This window comes from Rhincodon typus, chromosome 26 (assembly GCF_021869965.1).
Source record: "Rhincodon typus isolate 14 chromosome 26, sRhiTyp1.1, whole genome shotgun sequence".
Lineage (NCBI taxonomy): Eukaryota > Metazoa > Chordata > Chondrichthyes > Orectolobiformes > Rhincodontidae > Rhincodon > Rhincodon typus.
In genome coordinates, this window is record NC_063357.1 from 13,167,025 (window position 1) to 13,185,872 (window position 18,848).

Below are 18,848 nucleotides of genomic sequence, written 5' to 3' on the forward strand. Positions count from 1 at the left end.
TAAATTGTAATATATTGTCATGTGACATTATTAGAATGAAAATGTCATATGACTAATATTCAAATAAAAAAATAAGTTCTTTTGCTAACACAATGCAAAGTAATTAATCAACTTACTCATTCTTTGTTCTTTGATTAACATGCCTTGTTAATTTACAAACTCCGGAGTCTCTCGTGCGCTAACTAAAGCCTCAGTTTTCTGCTGCAAACTGATTTTTGAAGCAGGTTCGCAAGATGTCCAGTCAAAACGGGTTATTAGCTGTCCAGCCTGTACCTTTGACAGAAATGTTCACGCCATTTATCGATGAGTAAGGAATTCTCCTGGTGTCCTGATAGTCAATCAATTCCTCAGATTACAAAAATTCTCATTCACAAACAGGGACAATTTTGGAAACATTTACCATCTGTTGTGAGTCAGGTAAATTAATATTTTAGGTGTAACTCTTTTACTAGATAAAGTTAGACAGAATTTACAGCACAGAATCAGGCCATTCAGTCCATGTTGGCAATGATGCTCTGATGTCCCCTCTCATCATTCCTCAGTAATTGTTACCAGCATAAGACTCCATTTCATTTTTCCTAATCTCCTTCAAATTGTACATTAGTCACTTCAATTTACAGCTGACATTTCTGTCAATGAACTTACAGCTAACAATTCACCACAAGTGCGGACTGATTTTGTGCTTCCAATACGTCTGTTTCTGATTTTTAGTTGAATGTTGTGTTTTCTTCTTTTTCTTTAACTTGTCATTCATCTAATTTGCTGTTAATGTGACCTTGTTTTCTGTAAATTGACTGTTGCCTGCACAATAGTGGCTGCTCTCCAAAAGTAGTTTGTTGGTTGCAGAGTAATAGGGACATCACAAAGATATGATAGATACACACCTTTGTTCCTTCTTACTCAGAATAAGGAGCTCCAGCTCCAGGTTTTTTAGACCTTGGCACCCAACCAATTTAGATAACGCTGAGATCACAAACATGCTCCGGCTATTAGCCATGTGTGAACTTGAGATTTTTTTTAAAAAGTTAGAGTTGCAGTCTTAGCCAGAGCTGGAGCAACACAGCTGTGTGAGTGTATGGTGCAATGTCAGTTAGTTGGGACGAGGGAGGGGCTAGGAGTCACAGTTTCCAATATTGACTATTGAATTGTGTTGCTCCATTGGACTCTTGGGTATCAAGATGAAAGAAGAACATGGAGTGGGATAGCCAAATCCAATTCTAGGCTGCATCTAGCCTTCTGGCATGCCTGGGTCATCCCACTGTCATCATTTACAGACTTACAGATGTGTATCCAATAAAAAAAAATGCACCTAAAGAGAGGTTAGGTAAACACACAAGGGAGAAAGGTGACAGTGATAAATGAGGAAAGATGTGAAGATCTTTAGGGAGAATCATACACAAAAGATTTGGACTTGTTCAATAGAATGAACTGGATATGCAAAGTGAGGCATTTATTGCCCAAAGGGGCAGTTCAGAATCAGCCTCATTGCTGTGGGTCTGGAGTCATATTTAGACCAGACCAGGTAAGGACAGCAGATTTCCTTCACTAAAGGATATTAGCAAACTAGATGGGCTTTTATGAAAATCAACAGCAGTTACATATTGTCATTAGACTAGCTGTTTATTTCAGATTCTATTTTTAATTATTGAATACAAACTTCACCATCCGTGATGGTAAGAATTGAATCCATGACAGAACAGCAACCTAGGGTTCGTGGATGACAAGTCCAATGGTATTACCATAATGTCAGTACGTCCCTCTTTCTCTGTTCTATTCTGGGAAAGTAGTGTACATACTAAAAATCGCTACTGCATCCCATGGTAGAGCAGGAAAGGGGTTTTAAAAGGCAGCACTACTTTTCCCATGGCTATCTACCTCCCATGTCCTGTTGGATATGTGTATATCAATGAATGTTGGCTCAAGATAGATTAAACATCCACTAAGCTGACACTTGCAGTCAAACAGCTTGACACCATTCATTCACAAGGGGCCATACTCCACCATGAAGAAGCAACTCTCTCAGGAGAGGGACAGAAGGGAAGGAAAATACAATTTAAACAAGAGGGTAAGAACAATGTGTGTGCGAATTATTTATTTACAACTCCTTGTAGGGTAGCAGCCCCTTCGGTATTGAACTCCTGCAATTATGATAGCTGCAGGGTCAGAATGTTCTGACTTAACGTACATGATTTCAAACTTTAACTGCACCACATGTGTTCTTGCTATAGTGCAAGGCGTGCTTGACTCTATTGTTGCAGAATCTGGGCACAAGGTGAATGGCAGCTCTGCAGTGTTAGCTTACTCTCTACAGTGCATCGGAACTGAGATCATTCAAAAAAGACACTAGCTTTGAGTTATAATTTGAACTATGGACATAAGACAGATACAGATTTTCATTCCATAGAGAGTTGGTCATGAAAATGTTAAGGAAAGAACAAAACTGCTCCTATCACGCAGGTAATCAGGCAGGAAGATTTTTGTGAAATTCACACTCACAATCTTACTTGTGACTGTCATCACCGTCTCTTCTGTAGCCTTTTGCACCCTTAACCCTTTCTGGTGTCTGACGAGCTAACCCATCCCCTCTCTGCTGCACTCACTGGTTTCTCATTATCATACCGCTGGCTTCTTCCACTCATCCCATGACACACTTTCTGACAAATCTCCAGATTGACATACTGACACAAATAAATGCGGCTCACCTTTCCAACAATGGACCTGCACCCAGCCATCTCAGTAGCTCAGTGGCTTTCGTAGAAGTCTGTGTCCTCCCGCCATGTTCTTGCGTTCCAATTCTACATAAATGATTTGGTCTTAGAAACTTGAATGTAACACGACTAAATCTGCAGATGATCCCAGACTTGGAGAAGTTGTAGCTCGTAAAATTACAGAAGGAATTGATATAAAACATCAAATTGAACATAACAGTGGCAGATGAAAGTTAATGCAGGAAAGTGTAAATTGCTCCATTTTGGATGAACAAATGTATCCTTCAGGAATGGTGTTGATGAAAGATGAACATGAAAGAGTCTGGGAGTTTCAACAATGTTGACACTCACCCTATCCAATCAATGAAGAAGCCTGTAGAATCTTCAACTATCTCAGCAGACAGCAAGAATACAATCCACAGGGTGGAATGGTCATACTGTCTAGTTCTAGACTCTTGAGACATTCAAGTGCCAAGGAGAAGAGAGACAAGGCTGATTTCCAGCAACAAAGGACTGACTCACGATGAAAAGCTGGAGACTATGTGGTATTTCACACACAAGAAGGAGTATCGGAGATGATTTTAGTCTTAAGCACAATAGTCATGGAATGGAAAAGTTGCAAAGCTGGCACATTGCATTCAAGTAGTTCAAAATGACATGTTCAAATGAATAAAAGAAAGTACATCTGGACTGTTTGGTAAATTTGCTTTGCACTGCAAGTGAGTATTATGTGGGATAGAGCTGCTGGAGGAAAAATAATAGAGGGCAATCTCACTGGAAAGACACAATAACACTTTAGAGGTGATTTAAAGGTGGGCAGAATTGCCTTGTTTATCTGTAATTATTTTGTGTCTTGTGTCAATTGTGGCAGCTTTGTATCTTTGAAAAACACCAAATGACTAACAGTGCTGCCCTGTGCTTGCCCTCAGCGAAATGTTGCTGGCCATTATGATGTGTTCAAAATTGGCCTCAATTTACTTGGTCCTTTAGTTTTCAGAGATGTGGGTGTCATTGGCAAGAACAGCATTTGTTTTATATTTCCAAGCACCCTTGACTGTTTGGCTTAAAGGCCATTTCAGAGGGTGCTTAACAGTCAACAAGATTGTTGTGAGCCAGGAGTCACACAATAGGCCAAACTGAGCAAAGGGGATAGATTTCCTTTCTTGAAGGATAATAGTAAACCAGATGAGTTTTCATAACAATTGTTGATTGTTCTCACATTCACCATTTCTGAGATGAACTTTAAATTCCAGATTTATTAACTGAATTCAAATTCCATCAGTTACTGTGATTTGAACCAGTGCCTCCACACTGTTACCCAAAACCTCTGAATTACTAGTCCAGTGACTTTACTACTAGGCCATTACGTCCCTCATGGTTACTCCCTGGTCTTGAAGAATCATAGAAAATGTGAATCCTCACCTCCACTTTGAAAGAGGAAGTTAACTGCAGATGGAGATAAATTATCATTGCATTGGTTGATTATTGAAAATTGAGTGTTGAGAGATGGCTTTTTTAAAGGCCATTACTGAATCAGTTTGGCTGTTTCTACAGTTTACCAATGGAAACTGGTAACCAATGAGTGGCACAGTGGAGCAGGATTGAGGGGTCGAATTGCCTGCTCCTGCTCCCAGCACTTATGTTCTAATTCAATGCAAAAATCTTAACAAAATAAAAGTTTACTTATACTCAAAAAAAAGCTTGTGTTTATATAGTATCTTTCATAACCTCAGGATATTGTAATGAGCTTTACAACCAAATGTTCAATATATAGCGACTGTTTTAATGTAGGAAATTAGAGCCAATTTGCACACATCAAGGTCCCAGAAACTGTGCTGAGATCGTTGTCTCTTCGTTAGGGGATATTCAACTGGAGAACTTTTTTGGCTTTTTTTTAGAACTGGTGGCATAGTATTTTTTATAACTATTGAGAGGCAGATGAAACCTCAGTGTAATGTTTAATCTAAATGACAGCATCTCCAACAGTGCAGCACCCACTGAGCACGATGCTAAAGGAACCCCTGGGATCATACTTGAACACACAATCTTTGCATTAAGAGGTGAGAGTGACAGGATGATGATGGCCCTTTAATGCTGATAATGCATTTAAAAAGAAAACTCTGAACTCATGTGCTGGCCATAGTTTGTGGTGTGATAAAATATAAACACACAGGTTAGGATGTTCACACATAGTTTTCCACGCTCGATGGGTCACCCTATCAAAACAGGGTGGCCAGCTCACCAAAAGGCTGTGCTCTTTGTTTTTCTTTGTGTTAATCTTTGACGGGCAAACTTTCTACATACATCAAGATGCACCTTTAATATTGGGAAATCTTTTCCAGGATGACGTGGCTATTTTAGATGCAAAACATTCTGATGTGACAGAAAACTGGCCCACGGAACCATGCGGAACATTGTTTTGCCACACGATTCTGGTGCTCAGCAAAATGAATATCGTCAACATAAATTTCACAATGTTTAATCCATGAAAACAAAAATAGGATCACACATACTCCCGGTGGCTCATTCACAAACCATCCTTTTATGAGATGTACAAAAACATCAGCTTATGTGTCACCTTTAATGTAGTGAAATATTCCAAGATAGTTCACGGGAGTGATCATCAATTATAGACATAGCAGCCAGCATATATTGACCAGAGAGCAGTTAAGAATCAATCACATTGCTGTGGGTCTGGAGTTACATGGAGGGCCAGACTAGGTAAGGAGAGCAGAATTCTTTCACTGGTGACTTTGTGAAACAGATGTTTTCTTTTAAAATTACAATTGATTGTGGTTACATGCTCACCAATAGGCTATCCTTCAGTTCCAAATTCTTATTGTCACTATTTGCCAAGTGTCACTATTTGAACCCATGTCCCCAGAACATTAGCCTGGGATTACTGATCAAGCAACATGGCCATCACACCAGTGCCTCCCATCAACTTTATTGCCTTTCAACAATACGTCATCCTGGTCTGTCAATTCATGTCTGTAAGCCCAATACCCTCTTGTAGTACTAGATGTGGCCTTGATGTTTTCAGGCCATCCAGGCATCATAACATTGTGCAACACATGGAGAGCTGCATCTTGTTAGGTATTCACTTGATTTGATCAAGGCACTTGTCTGTTATATTCACTGCTGGGTTTAATGACTTCTAGGACAACCCAACTTGCTGCTTCTTGTTGGGTCTGGAAATTTTCTGACTGTCATAGCATCCTTCTTATACCGTACCTCAATATCACTGTATGCCCTTAGCCATGATTTGCTGCAATGATTCATGATCCGACAACAAAACAGGCAAGAATTTTGCCAAATAATTGACAAGTCCAACAAATAGTCGCACTGCTTCTATCCCAGTAGATCACTGCTGCAGTTCAGTTCAGAATCTGGTCAAAGACATTTTGCTGTTAGTACATGGCCTATGAGCTTGACTTTGTGTCTTCTCATTGCAATTTTGTCTTTTTTAATTTCAGGATCATCTGCTGAGCTGTTTCGTAGTTGCACTAGATTTTGATTATGGTCAGCAATAATTTTTGCCATTGTGTCTCCACATCCGTAATCCAGTGGATCATCCTCTACAACTTCCACTTGGGAAAGATGTCCAACATGTTGTCTGGGTTGATATCCCATTGGAGCAGTGGAAATGCCAAACAGCATTTGGAGCCACCTGTATCTCCTGAAAGGTAGCCAGCGTGTAGTTAGAAAGCTTGGAGATAGCAAGAACTGCAGATGCTGGAGTCAGAGACAACACAGTGTGGAGCTGGAGGAACACAGCAGGCCAGGCAGCATCAGAGGAGCAGGAAAATTGACGTTTCTGATGAAGGGTCCCAATCCAAAACGTCAACTTTCCTGCTCCTCTGATGCTGTATGGCCTGCTGTGTTCCTCCAGCTCCACACTGTGTTGTAGTTAGAAAGCTGCTGCTTTCACTCAACTTCACTTGGACTCAATGTGCCAAAAGAGATTTGCAACGTGTCGCCAGATACTAAACGATTGACCACATGCAGATGCTAGAGGTATAGAAAGTGCACTTACATGGTTAGGGTGTCTTCCAGGAGAATATCATCTTGAAGCTGATGAGAATGCAAGACCAATTCAGAATCTGCTGAGGGAAGTTTAAGGGCTAGCCTGAAACAGAAGAGCTGGGAAAGATGTGGGTAATTACAGAAGTGACAACTCCTATTGAATAGATTAGCAGCATGGTATCAGTGAAACAACCTGGAGAGCTGAGAGAATATATTGACCCAAAGGACACAAAGCTCTGAAGGGATCTCATTACCCACATTAACCATTGAAGGCATCTAGGCACAAATCTCTTTTGGCATACAGTAGTCCAAACTTTAGTCTTGCCCTGGCTGAGGTGAGTGACTTTTGCTTGCTGTCCATGATCTGGAACTCCAGATCCTCATTCCTGTCATTGCATTGGTACACCGAGTTACCCTCATCCCTTGGCATGAGTATGGTGCCAACATATAGCCTCAGTCTCACTTCTGAGTGCTGTATTTTTGGATTGCTATGTTCAGCCACATTATACAGCTCTGTAAAGGTCATGATGTGATTAATGTTGACATGTATTTCTCTCTGTGATCCTCATTACAGCAGTTACAATGCAAGTATCATAGAGTTATCTAGCACAGAAAAAGACCCTTTGGTCCAACTTTTGTGCACTGACCAGATATCCTAAACTGATCTAGTCCCATTTGCCAGCATTTGGCCCATATCCCTCTAAAGCCTTCTCATTCATGTACCCATCTAGATATGTTTCAAATGTTCTAATTCTACCAGCATCCACCACCTCCTCTGGCAGACTGTCCCATTAATGCGCCACCCTCTGCGTGAAATAGTTGCCCTTCAGGTCCGTTTTAAATCTTTCCCCTCTCACCTTAAACTTATGCCCTCTAGTTTTAAACTCCCCTATCCCGGGAAAAAGACCTTGGCTAATCACCATATCCATGCCGCTCGTGATTTTATAAACTTCGATAAGGTCACCCCTCAGCCTCCGCGCTTCAGGGAAAATAGCCCCAGCCTATTCAGCTGCACCCTGTAGCTCAAACCGTCTAATCCCGGCAACATCCTTGTAAATCTATTCTGAACCCTTTCAAGTTTCACAACATATTTCCTATAGCAGGGACACCAGAATTGAATGCAGTATGACAAAAGTAGCCTAACCAATGTCCTGTACAGTTCAACATGGCATTTCAACTCATATACTCAATGCACTCACTAACGAAAGCAAGTGTGCCAAATGCCTTCCTTACCACTAAATAAAAACCAAAGAACTGCGGATGCTGTAAATTAGGAACAAAAGCAGAAATTGCAGGAAAAGCTCAGCAGGTCTGGCAGCATCTGTGAAGAAAAATTCAGAGTTGACATTTCGGGTCCAGTGACCCTTTCTCAGAGTCACTGGACCCGAAACGTCAACTCTGAATTTTTCTTCACAGATGCAGTCAGATCTGCTGAGCTTTTCCAGCAACTCCTTTTTTTGTGCCTTCTTCACCACCCTGTCTACCTGTGACTCTACTTTCAAGGAACAATGCACCTGCACCACTGGGTCTCTTTATTCAGCAACAGTCCCCAGGACCTTGCCGTTAAGTGTATAAGTCCTGCCCTGATTTGCCTTTCCAAAATGCAGTACCTCACATTTATCTAAATTAAACTCCATATGCCACTCGTCAGCCCATTAGCCTAACTGATCAAGGTCCAGTTGTACTCTGAGGTAACCTTCTTCACTGTCCACTACACCATCAATTTTGATGTCGTCTACAAACTTACTAACCATACCTCTTATATTCATATCCAAATCATTTATGTAAATGACAAAAAACAGTGGACCCAGCCCTGATCCTTGTGGCACACCATTGGTCACAGGCCTCCAGCCCAAAAAACAACCCTGTACCCCCACCGTCTGCCTCTTTCCTTTAAGCCAATTTTGTATCCAATTGGCTAGCCCTCCCTGGATTCCATTTGATCTATTCTAGCTAACCAATCTACCATGCAGAACCTTGTTGAGTACCTTGCAGAGGTCCATATAGACAATGTCTATGTCTCTGCCTTCGTCTGCGTTCTTTGTCACCTCTTCAAAAAACTCAATCAAGTTAGTGAGATATGATTTCTCAAGCACAAAGCCATGTCGACTATCCCTAATCAGTCCTTGCCTTTCCAAATGCCCTGTTAACCTGACTGAACTGACTTGTTGTATGGTGTAGTTCATTAGATTCTTCAGCTGATATTCGCCTGAGGTCATCTGTATTTAATTGTTACACGTCCTTGTAGCCATGCATTTGTGAGTGAAATGATTCAGCTTCTTACAGCGAGAACACTGCTTTCCTCACACTTGACGTGTCTTCTTCTCCTTTGTATGATGTCTTCTGCAATATTTGCATCCTGCCTTTTAACTATGATTGTTTTTCTGTATGGATCTGAAGTATCTATCAGATTGGTCTTTTCTGCCATGAATATTGCTGATGTTCAACCTCAGCACCTGTCCTCATGTCAGTTGCTTTCCGGAGAGTGTGTTTCTCCTCTCTCAGTCGATGTACACTCACTGCATGATCCCTTATATCTAATACATCCTTTCTTTAATTAGCCTGTCTTTTAATTGTGTAAATTCACAGGATTCAACAAGCTGAATTAATGAAATCACACTGATCAATGGATTCCTTCACCTTGGGCCATAATAGTGAACATGTGCTGTTCATAAGTTACATTCACTTGGGATTCAAAGAGTACTCAAAGAGTACTGTCAACGTTTTAAAAATTTCTTCAGTTTGTTTCTTTTTTCTTCAGAGATATTTAGGGTGAAATGCACTTTGAAACAGTCTCTTCCCAGCAGTGATAGGAGTGTAGCTACTCCTCACTGCTCTGGCTTGTTAAACAGATGTGCCACTATTCAGAAATGTTACCAGCGCATCTGATAAAAACAGGCACTATTTAAATAATTACCTTTCATACTGACTGAAGCTCGAAGGGGAAATGGTGCAGCCATTGTTTCTCACCCAGTGTTTCAACTTTGACCTGTTTTTCGGTGGTTTTTAATTTGGCTTCTCTCCATTGCTTATAGCAGCTTTCATGTCTCTAAATATTCCTGTGTGTTTCTACCACTGGCTGTGAATTTTGTTTTTACAGCTCTTCAACATTCAATCCCAACTCCACTTCTGACACCATGTCCTGTATTCAAAAGGCAGTAACCTGGTCTTTACAGTTTCTTTATTAAGCACTGGTAAAATGGCCACTTCCAGTTTGTGTGCCTCATGATAGAGGTTTCATGACTTTGGCAGACCATGAAGAACATGATTGCACATCAATCCACATTGGGAGAGACCCATGCAGGAATTTGAAGACAACAGTGAGAGTTTTAAAATTGGGGTATGGTCAAAATACTGGGAATATTGTTAAAAACTGAAGTGTATCTTTTGCCCTTACTCAGCATCCATACATATGACTTTCCAACAGGGATAATTAGATAGCAATCAGTAGTATTCATTTTGGTTACTTTCTCTTGCACTTTTTATAGTTCAAGAGCACACAGTGAACCTTCCATTGCCTCAGCTAAGATCAGACACCACAGCACAGGTTGAGGATTAGAACCTAATCTGCAGGAACCATTTCAGAATCTGTCGAATTTTGGAGGATTATTACCAATGTGTCCACCATCTTCACAGCTGCCTCTTCCTGGTAGAATATCTTCAGAATGTCAGGTCCTGGGGACTTATCAACTTTCAGTCCCATTAATTACCCTAAAGCAACCTTCTTACTAATACTAATACCCTTCAATGCCTATTTCTTCCCAGTCTCTTGGATTTCTAGTTCTGGCAGATTTCCTGGTGTCTTCCTCAGTATCATTAGCAAATCTGAGCACTTTGCATTTAGTTTTTCTGAGTTGAAGCATTGAGACTTGAACATTCCAGTCAGTAGCCACCCCCAATAGCACCAACCCCTTTAACTCCTCTATTCAGCACTCATTACTTTCTACGCTCCATTGATTTATTGATTTCCAGGGTCTATGCCACAAAGTGATCTTCTGATGACTTTTCTGGTTGTTATAGACCCCACAACCTCCCCCAATATCGTGACTGTTAAACTTGCCTGTGGAATTAATGAGACAAAACTTGGAACAATCCATAAAATTATAGAATGCTTACAACTGCACAGGGAGAGACCATTTGGCACATCAGGTCAGTGCCAGGTCTCTGCAAGAGCAGTTCAGCCAACTCCAGTCCCCTTTCTCCATAAGCCTGCAATTGTTCTTTATCGACAGAACATAAGAAATAGGAGCGGTAGTAGGCTATTTTGTCCCTCAAGCCTGCTCCACAGTGCAAGAGTACAGTGTGCAGCTCTGGTTGCCTTGTTCTAGGAAGGATATAATCAAGCTGGAGAGGGTTCAGAAGAGATTTACCAGGACGTTGCCGGAAATGGAGAGTTTGAGTTATCAGGAGAGACTGGATAGGCTGGGATTTTTTTCACTGGAGCGTAAGAGGTTAAGTAGCGACATTATAGAAGTTTATAAAATCATAAGGGGTATAGATAAGGTGATTGGCAGGTGTCTTTTCCCTAGGGTGGGGGATTTCAAGACTAGGGGCATATTTTTAAGGTGAAAGGAGAAAGATTTTAAAAAAGACATGAGGGGAAATTTTTTTTTTACATGGAGAGTTGTCATGTGTGGAATGAACTTCCAGAGGAAGTGGTAGATGCGGGTACAGTTACAACGTTTAAAAGACATTTGGAGAGTTCATAAATAGGAAAGGTTTGGAGAGATTTTGGCCAAGTGCAGGCAGGTGGGACTAGTTTAGTTTGGGAACATGGTTGGCCCAGACTGGTTCGACTAAAGGGTCTGTATCTGTGCTGTATGACTCCATGATTCTATAGGAAGATCTAGGCTGATTTGCTACGGGTCTCAACTTGTCTTTCATGCTACCTCATTATTTCCGTCAGTACTTCAATATTTCAAAAGTTTATTGCCCCCGTTTAACACATTGACCTTCACAACTCTCTGGGGTAAAGAATTCCAGATATTCACTACCCTTTGTGAGAAGACATTCCTACAAATCTCTGTTTTAAATGAATGTCCCCTTATTTTGTAACTATGTCCCCTAATTCAAGAGTCCTCCATTAGTGGAAACATCTTCCCAACATCTACCCTGTCATGCCCCCTCAGAATCTTGAATGTTGCAATACGGTCACCAATCTTTCTACTCAACTGTAATGAATAAAGGCCTCATCTGTTTAGCCATTCTTGATAAAGTCAACCCCTCCATCCCAGGAATCAGCCTGATGAGTTCTTCTGAACAGTCTCCAGTGCCAGTATGTCCTTTATTAAAACAAAAACAGAAATTGTTGGAGAAACTCAGCAGGTCTAGCAGCAGCTGTGGAGAGAAAAGCAGAGGTAACATTTTATCTGAAGAAGAGTCATATGGGACTCTGTTTTTCCCTCAACAGATGCTGCCAGGCCTCCAGCTCTTTTTGTTTTGGTTTCAGATTTCCAGCATCAACTGTTCTTTATTTTTGTTTCTTCTTAAAGACAGGGACAAAATCTATACACAGTACTCTCCATGTGATGGTTTGGGTCAGTTGTTTACTCAAGTTTCTTTTGAAAGCCATAATCGAATCCATCTCCACCACCCTCTCAAGCAGCACGTTCTAGGTCTCAACCACTAACTGCGTAAAATATTTTTCAGGCTGTCTTTAGTTCCTTCACCAATCACCATTAATATGTGTCCTGTAGTTCCTGGCCCTTACATCAATCAGAACAGTTTCTCCCTATCTACTCTGTCAAGACATTTCAAGATTTTGAACTCATCTGTCAAATGTCCTTCCAACCTTCCCTTCTCTTGCAACTGAAGTCCCTCATCCCTGGATTCACTCTCGTAAATCTTTTCTGTACCCCTGTAAAGCCTCACACCCTCTCTAAAGTATGGTTCCAAAGTGTGGGGTCCAGAACTGGACACAATCCTCAACTTGAAGCAGAACCTGTATTTGCAAAAAGGTTTGACTGTTACCCACATCAACCAAATCAAAAATCTCACCTAAATCCGTTAAATGCGATTTGCCTTTAATGCATCTGTGCTAGCTTTTCTTCATTAATCGCCTTTACCCAAGCAACTGTTAACTTTGTCACAGATTATCATTTCTAAAAGTTATTTTAAAATCCTTGTAGTCTTGCAGCCATTGCAGCAGTACAATTTTCTAAACCGGTGACCGCAACAGTAATGCACTTTTCTTTTTTATTAACTTTTGCCACTTCTTGTATCTTCCTCTGTTTTGTATCTCACTCTTCTCAGCCACCTATTCAGTTTTTTTTTAAACTTTTATGTAAAGGTTCAAGCAGCTCTGGAGGTAGTGAAAATATTGCACAATTGCTGCCTGTTTATTACTCGGTGCGTGTAGAACCATTCCGCATTGACTGGTGCATTTGGTATGATTAGGATCAGCACAAGAGACATAGCTGCAGTTCAGTTTTACTGAGATAAACTTCACTTACACCATAAGACAGAGAGACTTTGTAACCCGGCATTAGAGATGCAATATTGCATTGATTTCATTGAATAAAATTGAGTCTAGCTTGCTGGTCTATAATGCAACCTACTTAATGTTAATTCCAAAGTGGATTGGAGTGAAATGTACAGGAAAATAAATAGGTGCTAAAAAAAGTACAAATTTTGAGGGGTGATGAAAGTTTACGAACAGAATAAGATTTTAAAAAGTCTTTTCAAATTGGGGAGAGAAGTAAGTTGGTAGAGTGGTTTTGAGCTGGAGCTCCAGAGAATATAATTGAGCTGGCTAAAGATACTCACCACTAGTGGGTCTAAGAGAGGGCCAAATACTTAACCAGAGTTAGAGGAATGAAGACAATAAAAGGAGCTGTAAGGCTGGAGGAGATCATAGAGTCATTGTGTATGAAAGATATGATTATAGTGAGGTTGTAGAGCACTTTAAGGATGAAGTTAGTGAATTAAAATTAGAATCATGGAATCAAAAATCCCTACAATACAGAAAGAGACCATTCGTCCCATCAAGTATGCACCAACCTTCCAAAGACATCCCATCCAGACCCAGCCCCCTAGTCTGTCCCCATAACGCTGGATTTTTCCCATGGCTAATCCACATATCCTGCAAATCACAAGTCAGTATGGACAATTTAGCGTAGCCAATCTGCCTAATCTGCACATCTTTTGACTGTGAGGATGGCAGGAATCCCAAGAAATGCTGTAAACATATCAAAGGAAGAGGATAACCAGGGAAAGAGTAGGGCAAATTAGGGACCAAAGAGGCAATCTGTGATGGAGCAGGATGACTTTGGTGGGGTGTTAAGTGAATACTTCACACCTGTTTTCATTTTGGAGAAGGAAGATGTAGGTACAGAATTCAGGAAGAGAGAGAATGAGGTTCTTGAGCAGTTTGACATTGGGAGTGAGGAGGCACTGGCAGGCTTAAACATGGACAGATTCCCAAATCTCAACGAGCTGTATCCCAGGCTGCCGTGGGAGATGAGGGAGGAAATTATAGGGGCCCTGACCTAAAATTTTAATTCCTCTCTGGCTGTAGCAGAGGTTCTACAGTATTGGAGGACAGCAATTGTGTTTCCACTTTTCAAGCAGGGTGGTAGAGATAAGCCAGGGAATTACAGACCAGTGCGTCTCACATCAGCGGTAGGGAAACTATTGAAGAAAACTCAGGAGGAGAGAATCAATCTCCACTTGGAGAGGCAAGGTTTCATTGCACATAGTAAACAGGGCTTTGTCAGAGAGAAATCATACTTAACACATTTGATTGCATTTCTCGTGGAGGTGACCAGGTGTGTAGATGAGTGTAGTACAGTTGATGTAGTTTATTTGGATTGTTAAAGAAGGTATAAGCACATGGGGTCCAGAGCAAATTGGCATGTTGGGTCCAAAATTGGTTTAGTAGGAGATAGAAGGTGGTGGTAAAAGGCTGTTTGTGTGACTGGAACCCGGTGTCCAGTAGCTTACCACAGTGATCAGTGTTGTGTCCCTTATTATTTTTGATATACATAAATGGTATAGAAGAAAGTGTGGGAGCGATGATAAGTATATTTGTGGATGATATGAAGATTGGTCAGATAGTTGTCAGTGAGGAAGAAGGTCTTAGGTTACAAGAGGATAAGATGGGTTGGACATATCAGTGGTAAATGGAACTTAACCCTGAAAAGTATGAGGTGATGCAGTTTGGAAGAAGGAACAAGACAAGGGAGTACTCAATGAACGGCAGGACATGAGGAAGTTCAGAGCAACAGAGAGATCTTGAGGTGCTTGTCCATAGATCCTTGAAGGTGGCAGGATGGGCTAATAGTGTAGTTAAGAAGGCATACAGGACACTTGCCTTTATCACTCATGGAGTAGATTATGAGAGTATGTTGGAGCTATACAGGATTTTGGTTAGGCCACAGCTGGAGTACTGTGTGCAGTTCTGGTCACTGCACTATAGAAAAGATGTGATTGCACTGGAGGGGGTGCAGAGAAGATTCACCAGGATGTTGGCCTGGGATGGAGCAGGTTAGCCATGAAGAGAGGCTGGATAAGCTCGGGCTGTTTCCTTTAGAGCAGAGAAGGCTGAGAGGGGACCAGATTAAAGTAGTTAAGATTATGAAGGACATAGACAGGGTGGATGCAAAGCAGCCATTCCCCTTAGTTGAAGGATCAGTGACAAGGGACATAATTTCAAGGTGAAAGGCAGAAGGTTTAGAGGGGATATGAGGATAAAGGTTTTCACCCAGAGGGTGGTGGGAATGCATTGTCTGGGAGGGTAGTTGATGCAGGAAACCACACAACTTTAAAAAAGTAGGTAGATGTGCACTTGAAATGTCATAATCTTCTAGGCTATGGGCCAAGTGCTGGAAAGTGGGATTAGTGTTGATTTAAAGTAATTTTTGTTGGTGCAGACTCGATGGGCTGAATTTCCTCTTCTGTATTGTCTGATTCCATGAAAACTGAATACAGTGTGCAGCAAGAATCCAAGTCAGTAAAACCTATAGGTTTTAATGCCATAAAAATATGGAAATAATTAACATCTGAGGCAAGTTGAATTAATAGAAAGAGTTGGATGAAGTTCAGTAAAGGAGGACATTAAGCTCAAGTTTGAAGAAGATTTGAAGCATCACTACACTTAAAGATACATTTATGATGCAAATTCAAAGACTGAGCTCCATGACCTTATTTATGCTCTGCCTTCCTCTTGTACAAACCAAAGCAGTGAAGATTGAGGATGTCACAATTTTCCTTCTTGCTGGTTGCATCAGAGGCTTTGTCAAGATTCTTAAAATCTCAGTAGCCCGGGGACTGGGGAATCCGCTGAATTAGGTACCTTTTTAGAAAAAATAACTATTGAACATTGCCTGAACAACATGATAGAATTCAACCTACCATTTAATAGAAATTACATATAATCAATATTGGAGATCTTAAACGATTCTGTATATTTTAGTGGTCATCTGGATTAAATCCATCCTTGCCAGGAGGTCTCAGTCAAGAAGGAAGTTTAAATCGGAAGGGGACTTTGGAGATTGGCTATATTTCCTGCATGGTTAAAGGACATTTGCAATCTGATGTTGCCATTGTTCTCCAGATATAGAGAGCACCTCCTAATTTAAGACATGGTGGCCGTTTACTCTCTGGTTGAGGCATGATATAAATTGGCCTCATTTGAAAAGATGAGTTCAGAATGGGGATTGCAGATGACAAGGGCAGCAACACTTAGATTGATGTATTGATTTTGGATGCTTGCTACATTTCTCCTCCACTGAATATCTGTTGTGGTTAACAGTTTGATTGCTGTGGGAGAGAGACACAAGTAGTAACTATGGGCATTATTGTTGGACAACAAGTAACACATTTACCAGGTTTTTTGACTTGTATTTAATGGGCCGTCTACTTGTCTTCATAGTGCAACAAAACAGTTGTGCAAAAAAAAATTGATGCGTTCAATTCTCCTCTACTTATTAAAAGCATAGCGACCTCAGATTCAGAGGCAGACATGAAAGAGATTGACTAACAGAGAAGGGGCTTTGGGAAAATAATGCTGAAATAATAACATCATAAATTGTGAGCAATAAGATCAGTAGACTGTTTTATGTACCAACAGATCAGTCACATGATTTGATGACCAAGTGTGAAAGAACAACTAGTGCTATCTGAATATATACTTGGATGTAAAATGAAACAACAGCCAATACTGTAATAATGTCAAAGAACGGGGCAGTGCTGGCACTTCTTCTTTCAAACAATCATGTTGCCAATAAAAAGTAAAAGGCTTACATTTAGGCAGCACCTTCTACACTGCAAGTACAATTATGTACTTATTTGAAGCATGGCAGCTGTTGTAAATAGGATCAATTGGGCTGAATGTGGCAAAAAGTAACATTTCAAGTTACAAAACAGGTTTATTAGGTATGTGACACTCCTGTGATACACAAGGTATTGAAGGAGTGTAGAAAAGGGGCAAACATTCTTCCAGTATAGGATCGTAGCAACCCAGGAGAAGGCTATTCTCCTCCTCCATCATTCAATGAGAGTACGGAAACATATGGAGGAGGGCTGGCACAAATACGAAAGTAACAAGCAATTATAATGAAGATACATTTTGGGACAAAGAAAACATAAAAGCCTTTGTTGTGATAATTATACCAGTGTCATGATGCATTACAGGCAATAACAAAACCAAACCTGTCCTCTTGGCTTAATGTGGAGAAGGCAGTCGATCACCTCTCTTTACAATGTCATCAAAGTCTGCTGTTACTCTTTTTCTTTCTCCACAGACACTGCCTGACCTGCTTGAGTACTTCCATCATTTTCTGCCTCTATTTCAGATTGTCAGTATCTGCAATATTTTGCTTTTGTCTTGTCAATTTAGAAACTGCTTTACTGTGGTCTACAAGCTGGTGCTGCAAGAACCACCAGGAGAACGCCAAGGGAAAGGAAAGAGGAAGAAAGTGTGGAGAGACCAAAAAGCATCTCAGAGGCAGTCATCATATCTCGCGGGATGTAATTGATTTGTGTTCTCTCCCATTCCTACCATCCTGGTGTAATATTTTACTTGTTTCTAAAAATATGTCTAATACATCTATTACCTGTTCTGCACATGTTAGTCAACATATTCCTAATTTTTAATTCTCTCAAAATAGAAGGAAACATAACTTAAAAACATAACTTAAAACCATTCTTCACTTTCTATGACATTCATTGTCGTTCTTTTAAAAATCCGAAGATTAGCATCACCACCAGTAGGAACAGATGTTTTATCAACTCACACTTTGGGAAGTACATAAACAGTTTGATCACTGAGATGTCCATCACAAAATATTAAACTGAGATAGCTTGTGTAGACGTTCAGTCATATGTATCTTAGGACTTGCTGCAGGTAGCAATCATGCTTCATTCATGGATGTGGGAATCGCTGGCTAGGCCATCATTTACTGTTCATCCCCAGTTGCCTTAGAGAAGGTAGTGCTGCGCTCCCTTTGTTAACCAAAAGAACTGTGGATGCTGTAAAAAAGAAACAAAAACAGAAATTGCTGCAAAAGTTCTGAGGAAGGGTCACCAGACCCGAAGCATTAACTCTGATTTCTCTTCACAGTTACCGCCAGACCTGCTGAGCTTTTCCAGCAACTTCTGCTTTTGTCCCTTCTTTAACCTGTGTGTTCCATTTACTGTAGGTACATACACAATGCTGTTCGGGGGCAGTTCCACAATTTTGACCCAATGACATTGAAGGAATTTGCTTAACATATGAGGAGCATTTGAGGACTCTGGGACTATACTCATTGGAGTTTAGAAGGATGAGGGGTGATCTAATTGAAACTTTCAGAATAATGAATGGCCTGGACAAAATGGCTGTTGGGAAGATGCTTCCATTGGTAGGAGAGTCTAGGACCCAAGGGCACAGCCTTAGAGTAAAGGGAAGACCTTTTATAATGGAGATAAAGAGAAACTTCTTCAGCCAGAGAGTGGTGAATGTATGGTATTCACTGCCTCAGAAGGTTGTGGAGGTCAGGTCATTGAGTACATTTAAGACTGAGATAGATAGGTTCTTGATTATCAAGGGGATCAGGGGTTATGGGGAGAAAGCAGGAGAGTGGGGTTGAGGAACTTATCAGCCATGATTGAATGGCGGAGCAGACTCGATGGGCT

General features: G+C 40.8%; 1 long non-coding RNA gene across 1 annotated transcript; it reads left to right on the forward strand.

Moving 5' to 3' along the window:
- Nucleotides 1-5,330: 5,330 nt before the first annotated feature.
- On the forward strand, nucleotides 5,331-17,798 carry LOC125486200. Its single transcript, XR_007264890.1, has 3 exons — nucleotides 5,331-5,429; nucleotides 6,185-6,394; nucleotides 17,572-17,798. It is a non-coding gene; the product is annotated as an uncharacterized LOC125486200 (long non-coding RNA).
- Nucleotides 17,799-18,848: the final 1,050 nt, after the last annotated feature.